Source organism: Equus asinus, chromosome 21 (genome assembly GCF_041296235.1).
Source record: "Equus asinus isolate D_3611 breed Donkey chromosome 21, EquAss-T2T_v2, whole genome shotgun sequence".
NCBI lineage: Eukaryota > Metazoa > Chordata > Mammalia > Perissodactyla > Equidae > Equus > Equus asinus.
This window is the reverse complement of record NC_091810.1, coordinates 56,490,066-56,504,838: the sequence shown is the minus strand read 5'-3', so window position 1 is coordinate 56,504,838 and position 14,773 is coordinate 56,490,066.

Below are 14,773 nucleotides of genomic sequence, written 5' to 3'. Positions count from 1 at the left end.
CAAAAATCAACAACATGGTATAATTATAAACGTGGACAATAATTGAACTTCAGGAATAGTCTACTATGTTATAGCTGCTGATCTCAAGAAGGTTCAGCTGCTGGGAGTAGCCAGTGGTCCCTAATGGTTCTGGACTAAAATCTAAAGTCAACAGTAAGAACATACAAGTGGGGCCAGATTGTGATTCAAGAAAAGTACGTTAGGTTTAAGAAAAATAGCAGCAGGCACTGAATAAGGATGTGAGCAAAGGAGTTGCCATGGGCATCATGTGTCTCCTCATACGATGCAATGGGAGTATACAACTACACTCCCCAAGAAGTAATCTTGCCAGAAAGAATTAAACCTGGATTTAATCAAGCATCTGGATATAACTGCCAGTGAACAGGAAATTCGGGAGATAGAGGAACATGCTAAACAATGTTACCAGGAAGAAAGAAGCCAAATCCAGAAAATGGGAAACTCTATGGGACAAAGGACCTGATCCCTTCAATTATAAATGACATTGAAAATATGGGAGAGGAGAGAATGCTGTAGATTAAAAGATACTTAAGAAATATATTTTAAAAACATAATGTATAGACCTAGTTTGGATCCTGATTTTATCAAACTAACTATAAAAATTTTTTTTGAGATAATCTGGGAAATTTGAACAAAGACAAGTTGTTAGATAATCTTGGTGATAATATATATGGATGTGTTAAAAACAAAAGTCCTTTATCTACCTATCTGTATCTATTTGTTTGTCTATCCATCTATAATCTGTCTACATATCTGTCTGAAATGAAGTAGTTGACATTCACTTTTAAATACCTTAGCAAAAAAAGTGGATATAGATGGAAGAAGATTAGTAAATTGTTGATACTTGGGTAATATGTATGTGAACTTTTGGTATACTATTCTCTCTACTTATGTGTACATCGAAAATTTCCAGAATAAGTTTCCAAATAAACAGAAAGAAAGTTCTGAGAGTTACAGCTTTCCATCAAGGGAATCTTGAGCCTTACTTTGTGGTGGGGTGGGGGAGTGTTCAAAGGAGCAGAGTGAGCACAAAGATTGAGGCAGATGGGGTGCTGGCTTGTGTAACAACTGGGCAAGCCACTCCTGAAGGCTGCCCCAGGCTGATCATTGCTTAAAGACTAGAATCCAAACACTGCTGTCTCCCCCCGCACACCCGTCCCACTTCTCACCTTCTCTTCCATTCACCCTCAAACGCATATTGAACATCCCGCACAATGTTTCCTGAGGTAACAGAAGGTATAAGGCATTGCCCTGCTCTGGAGGAGTGGACACACTAACACACAGAGAATGGGAGAGTTAGTTAAACAATACCCACCCCTAAGCACCCTGGACCACTTGATCCCCTGATCTTCCAGGGCAAATCAGTGGTAAATCATCGTGGCCACAGGGAGACCTGAAGATGGAAGGGTCCACAGTCTTCAGAGGGTTTGTGGACTTTATCCACAGACAGATGCTTGGGAATGCTGGTCAGGCTGTCCCTCACAGTGTCCTTTCTAATCCTTCAGCTGGGATCAGAGCAACCAGACCAGAGGCCCTGGTCTATGCTGCCTGCCGTTCCAGCTTAGGTGGTTGACCCAAGCCTGGGTGTGCAGGAGCTGTAACTCCTTGGCCAGAGGCACTTCCTTGCCGGACTTCAATCTCCAGCCCTGGGACAATGTAATCTGGAACAACCTCCAGGAGGCATATGGCACAAGCATGCTGGCAGCTGCCATTCCTGGTGACATTCCTCCACACTCCTGGTTGACTGAGTGCATTTGAAAATGTATTCACATTGGCTCCAGGGAATAACCATTTCCAATCTCTTAACTCCATATCCCCTGTTCCCTTCCTACTTCCTTTCCTGACATGGACACAGACCCAGGTAACCTCTATCTTTCACTGTGCTCCTCTTCCAAGAACTTTCAATCACTTACAGCCCAGCTTCTCTTCTCTCCCACCCCTCCTCTGTACTTGTTTTATTTGAAGAGCTCCAAATGATTGTTTGTGCTAATTGCAAAGGATATTTGAATGAGGACAAGTCTCTAGTGAAAGAAAAGCCATGGTTAGAGAGTGTTTTGTGCAGAAACAATCTTGTTTCTGTAAAGCATGCACAGTACCTCTAACCGCTCATCAAAGAGCTCCGAGTATAGGCCTCACCTGTCAGATTGGTGCTGTTTACACTGGCCTCCCTGGGGTCCCAGGTCGCTGCAGGGCTGCTTGAGCAGCCAACACTCACAGTGGAAGAGGGATGAAATGGTAAGAGGACATCTGAGCTTGCAGGGCCCCACAACCCACCTTCACCTCAAAGAACTCCCCCTTTTCTGCTATGTCTAAGACTTAAAAATGTGTTTTCCCTGTCTAAATAAAGTGAAGTTAAAACCTAGCTGTTTTAATAAGTAAATATTCCAACTCACTGTTGGTTTACATATAGCCTTTGCTAAAGGCTTGAAAAATGCTTCACTAAGATGTCTGAACACGCCACCCATATTTTTATTTAATCTCTTTGTTTTGTTAGCAAACCTTTTCTTCACAGCTATCATGAGGACAAACCAGCTCGCTCCTGTGTGATTTCACACAAATTTGTAGAACTGGGGATTCAAACGTAATTACATTTCTATAGCCAATCTTTTTCCTAAGTGGAAGTTCCACGGCACCAATCAGCCAACATTCCATTATGGTCTGCCCTTGTGGCCTGCCCAGATCCCAGATGAACATTTAGGAGCCACTTGAACACAGCAGGGGCTGTGGGAGAAATTGTTTCTCATTGATCCTCTTCTGCTGGAAAACCAGGTTGATAAATCCAGGTAGGTTTGGACATGCCCCTCCTCACCCCTCCTACTCCAATAATTCCCACAGCAAAAAGCCAAGCAACGTTTGATAGTGACAGGAAAAGTGGCCACACTATCGATCATGAAAGAAATCCCAGGGCAGCAATGAGAGCTAATCACTGCCTTCTTGTCACCATTTCCAATAAGGATGATGGCAAATTTACTGCCTCATAACCACAAAGTACCCTCATGCTTCAGAGCAGATAAACAAATTGTGGATGCCATTATCTCTTCTGTGGCTTCTTCAAGACTTGAGGGGAATGCATTGAATGGAGGAGAGGACACAATTTGCGGGGCAGAGAATCTAATTCTGACAACTGTGGTGTTCCTAATAAGGAATCAGACAATCTTATTCCCTGACCAATAGTTGGGGACAGGGCATTCTTTTTATGTCAGCAAATATTTATGGAGCACATGCTCCAAGCAAAGTCCTCGGAATAAAGGAGCCACAGTGATAATGAATGAAAGTTCCTGTCCTCACAGAGCTTGCAATCTAGTCACAGAGCAAGGTAGTACTCAACCAGCTATAAAATATAAAGCATAATGTGTTAATGCCATGAGAGAAAATGACACAGGAACTAGGGAAGAGCAGGGGATGGCACACAACCCAGAGGCCTGGACTAGAGGGTGTGAACCAAACCCTGTATGCCTACGTTTGACGTGGGCCCTACTGCTGGGATGTTCCTGTAATACCACAGCCCTTCCCTATGAACAACACTTACGCAGGACGAAGGAGATCTCTCTGTGGAGATTGTGGGGACCCATAGAGACTCCCTAGATGCTGGCGTATTGGTTCCAGGAAGTGCAGACAAGATGAATGCCACTTACACAAAGGAGGAAAGAACAGCGGTCCACTTGGCCTGATTTTGAAACTGGAGAAACTCTCTATTCCAAAATCTCTCTCTGATTTGCCTCCTTTGAAATAGAAGATTTGTCCTGTAAAAAATGCTACCTTTGTAAGGGATAGCACATTGGGCTGAAAATGGACCAATGGAACATTAACATGCACAGATGTTCAGAGGTGGCAGATTAGATAGAACATGTCACTCAGCTACCTCTACTCTTCCTTTTCTCAACCTCATTGGGAACTTTAGGCCTTTGATTTCTCCATTTTCTTGCTGTAAATCATCCTTTTCCTTCACATCCTTCTCTGTCCAGCTAAAGAGGAGATGCAGGGAAGGTTACTATAAAGTTATGGAGAGGTCCTATTGAATCCAAAGTCAGGAAACAAAGCTAGGGCTGTGGGAAATGAAGTTTTAGGAATCAGGGCCACTCTCTCTATATCTGAGGGACTATCTTCTCACCTCTGCTTCTTTACACCCAACAGTTCCCTCCTCTCTCTGCAGATCAGTTTCTTTTACCAATTCATTAACTTGTCCAGGGCCCCCAAATGGTCACTCCAGTCCCAAGTCTATTGGAATCCCCAGTGCTCAGCACAGACCAGCAATGTCCACCTGTCCATGTCTTTTATTAAAATCCCCAAAGCAGAGGTTCTGATGACTCAGCTCCCATGCCACGGGTTGATGGTTAGCCTGTAGCCAGGCCTCAGTCGAGTCAGGTGCCCACCTTCGCCTCCCACCGACAGCTCAATCAGGGAGAGAAGAACCTGTGATCCAGCTCGCAGAACAGCACATACGGACCATGTATTAGTCTGCTTGGGCTGCCCTAACAAAGGGCCAAAGACTGTGTGGCTTAAGCAACAGAAATTAATTTTCTTACAGTTCTGGAGGCTGAAAGTCCAAGATCAAGGTGTCGGCAGGTTTATTTCTTTTGAGGTGTCTCTCCTTGGTTTGTAGGTGGCTGCCTTCTTGCTTTGTCCTCACATGGTCGTCCCTCTGTCTGTGTTATCTGAGTCCTAATCTCTTCTTGTAAGGACACCAGTCATATTGGATTAGAGCCCACCCTAATGACCCCATTTTAACTTAATTACCTCTTCAAAAACCCTGTCTCCAAATATAGTCACATTCTGAGGTAGTGAGGTTTTGGGCTTCAACATACAAATTTGAAGAGGACTCAATTCAGTCATTCAGTTCTTTCCCACATCCCCTTCTGGTGGAATTGTTGGTCTGTTATGACAGCTCATAACATGTCCATCATTCTCTTGCCAAATTTTCAACTCCTGTATCATTGTCTTTTCATCATACAGACCTGGAAAAAAACCCTAACCTTGTATCAGTCTAACTCTCTTAGCCTATACTTGAGCTGCTGATCACTTTTAAAGGAAATCACTCCACCTCACAAATTGGTGCCATGGCAAGTTCTCCAACATCAGAGGGGCCCAGAGTCACTTCTATGTGCCCCTGAGCAGCGCTGTTCTATTTTTCACAGCATCTATTTCAATTTCTTTCTACTATCCTTAAACCTCTTCCCTTTTGGCAAATACTTCCTTTTCCCTATAGAAGACGGAACACATCAGAGGGACTCCTTTGACGTCCTGCCACTGAAGTTATAAACGTACCTGCATTTGCTCCCATCTTCTCCTTCCTTCTAGTTAAAATGGAGGAGCTACTGTCTTGCCTGAGACCAGTCCCAAACCCATGGGCTCTGGATCTCTCCCTTTCCAATTTCTGGGATCTCCTCCACTCAATGATCCTCTACCCCACCCTGTTTGTGCCTTTCCATCAGTATTTATACATAATCAGATCTCTTCCATCTGAAAAAATAAATCCTCCAACAACCCACGTTCTCTCCAGCTAATCCTCAGAGCCAAACATTTACAAGTACTTCACTATAAATGCTTTCCACTTCCTCGCCTCCCATTTGTTCCTCAACTCTATCAATGTGGCTTCTGTTCCAATTACTTTGCTGAATGTGCACCACTTCCCCTTGCCACCCCCACCACACTCCTTAACTGAAAAACTACAACACATCCATCAGGTTTCAGCTTAAATATCACTTTTGGGAAGTGATCCCTGCCCTTAAGACTGGGTTACATACCTCTTATCTATGTTCCCATAACATGTGACTTTTCCTCTCGTCATGATGACTTTCAGTGATCCATTTACTTCTCTGATTATAAGCTCCTTGGAGGGAAGGACTGTTTTTTGCTTGCTAAAGCATCCCACTGCCTGGCACAGTGTCTGGGACAAAGAAAGGCTTTCAAGGTTAAAGAGCTAGTGATGGGCAGTACTGGGACTCAAACCTGAGTCAATGCCAAATCCTATCCAGAATAAGCTCTGTCTTTAATTCTCAAGCAAAAAGATTTCTCTAGACCAGGGCTTCTCAAACTTTAATGTGTATCCTCATCACCAGAGCATCTTTTGAAAGGTGAATTCTGTTTCAGCAGGTAGGGTAGGGTCCAGGGTCTGCATTTCTAACAAGCTCCCAGGTGATGCTGCTGTTGCTGGTCCATGGGTCCCACTTAAAAGAAAGGACCTAGCTGACATAAAAACAAATGTTTTTATAGACTATATCACAGAAAGAGGGTCTCCCTCACCCAGTGTAAGCTCAGATCCCAAACACCATGTGGGAGGGACTGAGAAGGAGATTTATCTGCCCTCTGCCCTCTTCTTTCTCCAGCCTCAGAATCCCTGCTCCCCAACAGCCAATGAGAAATGTAGTCAATGACTCCTTCCTGTGCAATTATACGCTTTAACTCACATTGCAATCCTTGACTGCATTTCTCACTCTAGGAAAGATTACAATTTGACAGTGGAAGGTGAGATAAACTCTGAGTTATCAAATTGTGTTTCCTGGATCTGTCTAAACAAATTCCTTTAAATCCTGCTGAGGAAATGGTGCTGCTATTTCCCCAGTAATCTGGGTAGAGTTGATGTCATTCAAAACCCAGAGATCAGCCAGGGCTGCTCCCGTCTGTTTCTTTAAGGTACCTCACTCAAAGGAGAATTCCATACTTCAGAGGTGTTTTCCCTGTAAGAAATTAAAGAGACAGTGCCTGTGAGCCAACAGGGCCTGGGACCACCATTCTACAGCTGGGTAAGGACACTAACTGGCTGTTACAGAGGGGTGCAGTTCACCGAGCATTTAAGGCACTGACTGTCGATCATGTCTTATCCTGAGCACACATAGCCCCCTATTTCCTATCAAACTAGGCATAAACCCTTCTTTACAACCCTGCAGTCACTATTACATTACTTAACAGTACCTACTCAACTTTTTTACTGTTGCTCTAATTTATTTATCTATATCTTATCAATGCACAAAAAAGAGCACCGACGAGCTGAAAATTTAAAAAAACCCACACATCATAGACATGATGATGCAACAACAGCAACCAAAAAGTCATTAAAGCAAGAGGAAATAATGAAAAAAGAGCGAAGTCTCTAGGACCTTAGCAGACCTTAATTCCCAAATATATCAATTTCTTTCTATTCCAGAGTTGTCTAGGAAAATATAAACCATAGCCAGCTGTCTTGCAGAAAATCTAAATTTGTATCAATGCTCAAAAAGGAGACAGGAATAAATGCAAGGGTGGATTAACTTAAACCCTCCTCTCCATCAAGAAGACTTTCCAGATACGCTCTCCTGACGAGGGTGGGGTCAAGGCCGGTGTCTTTCTTTGCCACACGTACTTGCTTTCCTTCTCAGCTAAATTGTACATTTCTGCACGACGTATCTCTCCCTCTTCTGAATGCAAATTTCTTATTAAAACCTCAAATATTACTATTCCTGTGGATTACCTTATACTCCCATCAGAATGATCTCCACTGAGCCTTATGTATAGATTGTTTGCAAAAACGTGCACAATTATTCCCCTCTTCACATCCACACCCTTTTGCAATGTGACTTTTCTGCTCCTCTAGTCAAGGGGTGGAATTATTTCCCAACTCCTATAATCCAAGCTGGTCACATGACTTTCTTTGACCAATGTGACATGGCAGAAGAAACACGTAGGAGTTTCAAGCCTAGGTCTCAAGAGGCCTTGCATGATTCTGCTCACTCTTTGGAGCCCTTGACTTCTGCCACGTGAACAAGCCCAGGTAGCCTGCTGGAGGATGAGACAACATGGGGCAGAGTCCACCTAGTATCCCAGCAAGGGTCCCAGACATATAAGACAGCACAGTCAAGATGCACAAAGTCAGCTCCAGCAACCTACCAGGTGACCACAGGTGCATGAGTGAGCCCAACCAAGATCAGCTGAATCTGGCCAAGAGGGGAAGAAATGCCTAGTTGAAGTTCACAAATATTTTGATATAATTTCATTGTTTATACTTACTAAATTATGCTAACTCACATAAATAAAATGAAATAGAACTGTGCCATTCCCAAGAGAATTGCTGGATTTATAAATAAGAGTAAATCATAAGTGTCAATTTGAGGTCTTTCATGTATGCGTGGCCAGGGTCAGATGGCTCGCCTCCTTATCTCCCCACCTCGTCCATGATAGGCCCTGTGCCTAGCACAGAGTTCAACACACAGTAGGCCTCATTGATATAAACAGGATGAATACACATGGCTTCCCATTTGTTTTATAGAAAACTGAAATCAATCATTAAGGATCCTCCAGACTCAGATCAACTCTAAGTAAGATTACTGCTTCACAGACCCGTGGGACAGATAAAGAAAGGAAACTTCCCTTTTTCTGCCCACTAAGGCAGGAGTTCTCAACCTTTTTTGCTGCTCCAACACCCTGAGGGACACATACTGTCTTCGATAATAGTGGCTCACTACAGAATTATGCAGGACTCTTCGGCCTGTGGTGGGAGGTGGTGCTTGTCAGAATAAGCATGTGTGTTGCTTCAAAAGGATCCCCCAAGTAATTCTGATCAACCCCCTCTACCTACATGGAGAATCACCAGGGAGCCCTAATATCCCAGGGTGAATGATTTGTTTTCAAACCCTCCTTAATCTACAAGCTTCTAGGCCTTTGCTGTCCAATATGTCCTCTAGGCATATATGGCTATTTAAATTAATTAAAATTAAATAAAATTTAAAATTCAGTTCCTCAGTAACAAACACATTTGGAGTGCTCAATAGCTCCTCGAGAACAGCACAGAGAACATGTTCATCACAGGAAGTTCTATTGGACAATGCTGTTCTAGTCAGTCCCTGAACTCCTTCCTTAGCGCCCGGCAGCCCCCCTGTCCTGTAGTAAATCGTCTTGTTTTCTGGTCCTTGGTTTATCTATCTTTCCCTTTTCATTTTATTTGCCTTTTCTACTGCTTGTCCCTTGCGCACCTTCCCCCCTTTATTTCACAGAAGCCATCCTGAGCACCTTCCCCCAGGCCCTGGAGGTCATCAGCTTCAGTATTTTTCTTTCTCTAGGAGCACATCGAAAACCCACATTTACATTTAAATGAAGGTCCTACTTCAACCAGACAGAGGTATGCCTAGAAATAAATCCATATATTTCAGGCAGAGGAGTTATCGTCATTCTTGTAATATAACCTGTCTGCATGCCATTGGAAATTATTACAAATCCGCTGTTGCCTGTGCCTTCAGGAACAGAGTGCTGATTTGGTCTCAGCTAGGAATCCAGGTGGCAAACCCGTGCTGAGGGCTGGCTCGCACTCTTTCTTTGGCTGTGCTGTATCTAAAATAACCAAAGCAGTTCAAAGCCACGCAGTAAGTCTTATTGCTGTAATTGATATTAAGCAGAAAACAGAACGTGAGCTGTAATGAGAGATATGTTTACTAAAGCTGAGCCATCTTTCTGCCTTTCAGGAATCTGCTACTGCTAAGGGGTTCCAAATGTAAGAGGGATCATCTTGATCTCTTCCTACCTCTGGGAGACCTCGTTTGTCTTTGTCTCTAAGCAAACAACCAAAATCTGCCAATTCAGAGAGTGGACTTTGTTAATCTTAGAAAACTCAGAATTGGGGGGATTAATGTTCCTGAAAATGAGAGGAATAAATAAGAGTACCTGTGCTTATGTTGGGTTCCTCTGGAAGCAGGTCCTGAAATAAGGATTTTAATACAAATAGTCTACATGGAGGTGACCCCAGGAAGCACTAGTATGGGGTGAGAAGGTGAGAGAAGGGAAGGAAGCCAATGCAAGAAGTATTAATGAGCAGTTTACAGCTATAGTCAACTGTGGCTCAATTGACTAGCGTCCTCTGGGAGACAGTATAGACTATGCTTCAGTGTCATTGGGATGGGGGAGCTGGGATAGTTATCCTCCAATTCCCAACTGTCATTTGTTGATGGATATTCCTGAGGACGTTAACTACCTACACTTTCTATGAACAAGTCAAACACAACCCTCTGGCAAGAGAAAGCCCTCAGAATAGCTGCAAGTGCTCTCAACATGTATGGGAATGGTAACACCAAGGCACTATGGGTGGGGCACCGATAGCTTTGCCACACCCCTCTTCTTCAGACTGGAATTTCATCCTTTTCCTTAAGCAAGCAAGAGGTTTGTTTCTATATCTCTTGGACCCTTTCAAAAATCATCCCCAACCATGATGAATGGTGGCAACCATATCATGTCATTCCCTCCCCTAGAGTATTGTATTCAACCTGGACTCTCACAAGTTACAGTGGGTATGGTGGATTTGTTCCATTGACCTGCTCAGCTTTCTTCTTGCCATCCTGCATTACTCTGATAGAACGGTCTGTGCTTCATAGAAACTTGCCTGTCTTCTGGCTGCAGAAGACAGCTGACACATGGTTCAGGCCAGGCCTATCATAGCTCTCAAACAGTGATTAAATATTCAAGGGTCAGGCACGTGCCTCAAACAGGGCCAATCAGGATCTCTTCATGAGATCTCACATATGGACTGTGGGAGAGTGGGAGTCTCTAGAACCATGTAAGCCTGGTGCTGCCCAGGACCACCTTTCCATCCACAAGAAAAGAGTATCTGGAAAATAAAGCCACACTGAAGAAAGTAGGAGCAAAGAATGGGTAGATAGAGACCGAGTCCTGGTGAAAACATGTGAACTCCTGAATCCAGCTTTGCCTGAAGGCAGTGCACTCTTAACTTTCAAAGCATACATGCCAACAAATGGCCCTACCTGCTAAGATTAGTTTGAGCTGGGCTCCTGCCACTTAATTGAAAGAGTCCTGTCTAAGCAACAGGTTTGAGAATATTATGCTATTATGCTCTGTGTTGTTCTGAGGGCTGACTCTTCATCAGATTGCACAGAGAGAAGAGCAGCCATTGCATTCACCAGTGGGATGTCAGTATCACCTGGGTATACACTGCCTTTGCTCTGGGCTCAAGGGCCCAGAGGAAGGTTAACTTTGCTTTTGTTTCATGGACACTATGAATTGTATAATTGATGGGTTTCCCTCCTTGTGCTGGCTGCTAGGAAGACCTGAGGGAAATTGTGCTCTGTTCTTTTCTCCCTTCATTGCTCAGTTTCTTCATGTCTTTTGTGTCTTGTACTGCAGGCATCTGTGTACACCAGAGCAAATCTGTTTTCTATTTCTTTCAAATGAGAAGAATTGTGGCAGATGTGTTTGTAACTTCCAACTTCAGCCTGTAGCTGTGATGGACTAATCCTTGCAGGCAACAGCATCCCAATTTGCTGAGCTTCTCTTGGTTTTTCTGCCTTGGAGCTTTCTCCACAGCCACCAGGGCTTACTCAGTCTGCACAAGCACAGCCCAGAGGATTGGGGAGTTGACATCCCCAGAAGAAACCTTCAATCAAAGGAGGATGGGAATTGGTATAAAAATGCCCCAGCCTCCTCTTGGCCAAGGGGACAATTTTGAGGTGCATTCTGCACAATTCCTTAGAGGGTCTCAGAGAGACGGCGTTCCAGGTGCCCACGGAAATAACCAGTTTTTATTTTCTTCTCTAACTCACCTTTCACTGGCTTTTCTTCTTTCTCTTATTTCTGTCTCCCCACTTCCTCAATTCTACCTCCTGGAATCACCTTTCAAAAACCTACCAGCACCTAAGTCCTTGTTTCAGACTTGTTTTTGGGGAGAAACCAAATCAAGAGATAAATAGATAATTTAATTATTAAATTAATAGCTGGTTTTCTTCTCACCCCATTTTAGAAAATGCTAAATGAAACAGGACTATGCAAGAAATAATGCAAATTCAACATGCTTGGCTGTGAAAATGTCATCAAGAGGGTCCAAGAAGGTCCCCATGCCAAGCACAGGGCTCACATTCCCTCAGTAGAGAGGGTATGATGAGACTCTGGAGTGAGGCCAAACCGTCTCCAGGGACTGTTGGGCACATCGCTGCCTCCTGGTTGCGGAACAAAATAAAAACCACTGAGGGGAGGATGTCCTTCTAAACTGCAGGCTCGCAGACACATTTATACATACACACCACACTGTTATAGTAAAGAGAATTACGTTAGCATAAATGGAAAACAAACAAACACGAAACTTGAAACCTGAAAAAAAAACAAATTAGCTAATTATTTCCACATCTAACTATTCGGTACAAATGTCTGGCAGGATGTAACATTCTCCTTCCTTTTCTCTGAAGAAAATTTCCACGGCATTTGTTCCCAACAGTGTCATGTACTTCCTGTTGTGATTTGTGAGCTGTTCACACCAACTTGATGGTTTGCTTCAATTAAAACTTCCCTTTACACCAGGCAGAAGTGATTACGCCCTCTGGGATGGGATGGGGGGATGGGATGGGATGGGATGGGTGCCTAGTGGCCTGGGAGTGGTGCCTCCCTGCTCTGAGACCATCCCAAGTCCCTTCTCCCTAGTTTATTCCCATGGGCCCTCAGGCCTCAGAGAATCCAATCAATGCCCTGAGCTGACTCACCCAGCACATTCAGTGCTGTGAGGGCAAAGGCCCTGCTCCTCCGGCAGAAGCGCAGAGAGTGGCTGCTAACAGGAGCGGGTCCTGAGCAGAACCAAGCCCAGAATTCTTCTCCAGGATGCACAGCCAGGCCAGCTTTCCACATGAATAGCACACAAATTAAGCATAGCTGCTGGAGTTTGGCTCCACATCAATCTCTTTACAAAAAAATAAAAGAAGGGAAATTGGAGTTGAGGGAACGATGATGGAGGAGATGATGCAGGAAGAACTGTGGGGAACCTGCAAGGGGTGCTTGGAGGCAGGAAGGAAAGCTCTTGCCACGGAGACCAGGACTCTGTCTGGGCCTCAGCGACTTCACCTGTCACGCCAGGGGTTTGCACCAGCTCGTGGAGGCCCTGGCCCACATAACAGGGCTGGCACACAGGAGACCCTGTAGGCTCTGACGTGGATTTAGCCAAATCCAGGGTCACTGAAGGGTCACGGTTCTTTGACTGTAGCCCTGCCCCTCCATGTCTCTGGGAAGCATGCAGGAGGAGCTAGTGACCACACAGCCCACCCGGGGGGGGGCCCACTGGTGGCTCCGCCTGGCCTGGTGAGTTCCCCTGGATTCCCTTGGGGACTATCTGACTCAGCGAGCTCCTAGGAAAGCCTTGCCTCCAAGAGATCCAAAGCAAGGAGTGTCAAAACAGAGCCAAGAGGCTGTTTGTTGCTGCAGTGATTACAGAGGAATTGTTTCCATCTGTCAAAGACCCAGGCTTTGCCTCACACTGAAGTTCAGGCTGGTGTGCAATGAAGTAGAGCTTGTCTGCGGCTGGAGCCTGGCAGGTGCCCCATGACGGGGACTGGACCTGACTCCCAGCCTCCTGAGTCACAGCCATTTATCTGGCTGAGATGGCAACACATCCCATGCCCAGGTGCAGGGGCGAGAGAGGGGTCTCAACTCCAGGAAGGTCAAGGGATGGCAGGCTCAAGGGCTGGAAAGCCCCTCACCAGAAACTCTTGCTGGGCTTCCTTAACCCGGAGCAGCTTGAGGGCAGAACAAGGAGGCTTTTTGCAGGGTGGGGCCTGGCTCTGGGTAACAGGACACCATCAAGCTTGGGGTGAGCGGTTTCCCATGGAAGGAAGAGACAGTGCTCTTGGTTCACTTGGAAACAGGAATGGACAGGTGGAAGTGCCAGGCAGCTACCATAGGTCATGCTCTGTGACCTTGGGAAAGCTGGTCACCATTCTGGGTCCCTGAGATTTCTCACTTCTTGGTACAGCTCGGTGAATGCTCTTGAAGAAAAGGGAATGGCAGTGGCCACAGGACTGCTAGTGTGTAAAGCTTCAGGGAGCCCGCTGGTGCTCAAGAGAGGCGGGGCAGCTGGTTTGAAGGGCAAGAGGCAGGCAGGCGTGGTGACTCTTGCCACACACATGCACACACACACACACACACACATACTTCCACCCTACAGAAGCTTCCCAGCCAGCAGAGGTCAACCCTGACCATGCAGCTCAGAGATGGAGGAGCCTGGACTGAGGTGGGACAGAATCACAGGGAGGCTGCACAGGAGGGCACTGATAAGGAGGCTGATTCCCCTTCCTCTTTCAGCAAACACTTGGCACCACCACTCCTGGGCGTGGGGTCTGCTTTTTCCTGAGGGAGCCAAGAAAGGAGTCAGACGAGAGAACATCCTGCCCAGCAAAGAATGGCCCATTCTACTCCCTCTGGGAGTAGTCGAGCTTGATGCTTAAGAGCTTGGGTGCTGGGGTCAGAGTGGAGTGGGTTCAAGTTCAGGCTCTGGGACACCTTATTCCACCTGTGAGCCTGGTTGCCTGGTTTGTAAAACAGAGGAATCAAAAGTAACAACCTCAGAGGGTTAAGTGGGATGATGATGCAGGTATCTTGTTTGTCACGGTCTGGTAAATAGTAACTGCTCAATAAATGCTGGTTATTGCAGTTAATTGAGCTCTAAGGCAGTGGTGCCCAGCACATGAAATAGGCTCCATTAGTGAATCCAGGATACCTGTCAGTGGGGGACAAAGGTGTCTTACAGGAGGCTAGTGCCCTGTGGCCTTGGTAAGGGGAAAGGAACGGGGCTTATGAGTGGAAATGCTCCAGCTCTGCCTCCTCCAGCCATCTGGCCTCCATTGTGTCCTGACCAACCACACTGGCTCAACATGATGGCACTCCTGGACTGGAAGGGTCTGGGGCTGCAGATGGAAGAGGAAGGAAGGGGATTCTAAATCCTTCAAGGACCCATCCTTGAGGAATCACAGAATTGTGACAACATAGAGGCTCCAGAGTTGGAGGCCTGGACTTGAATTTCAGC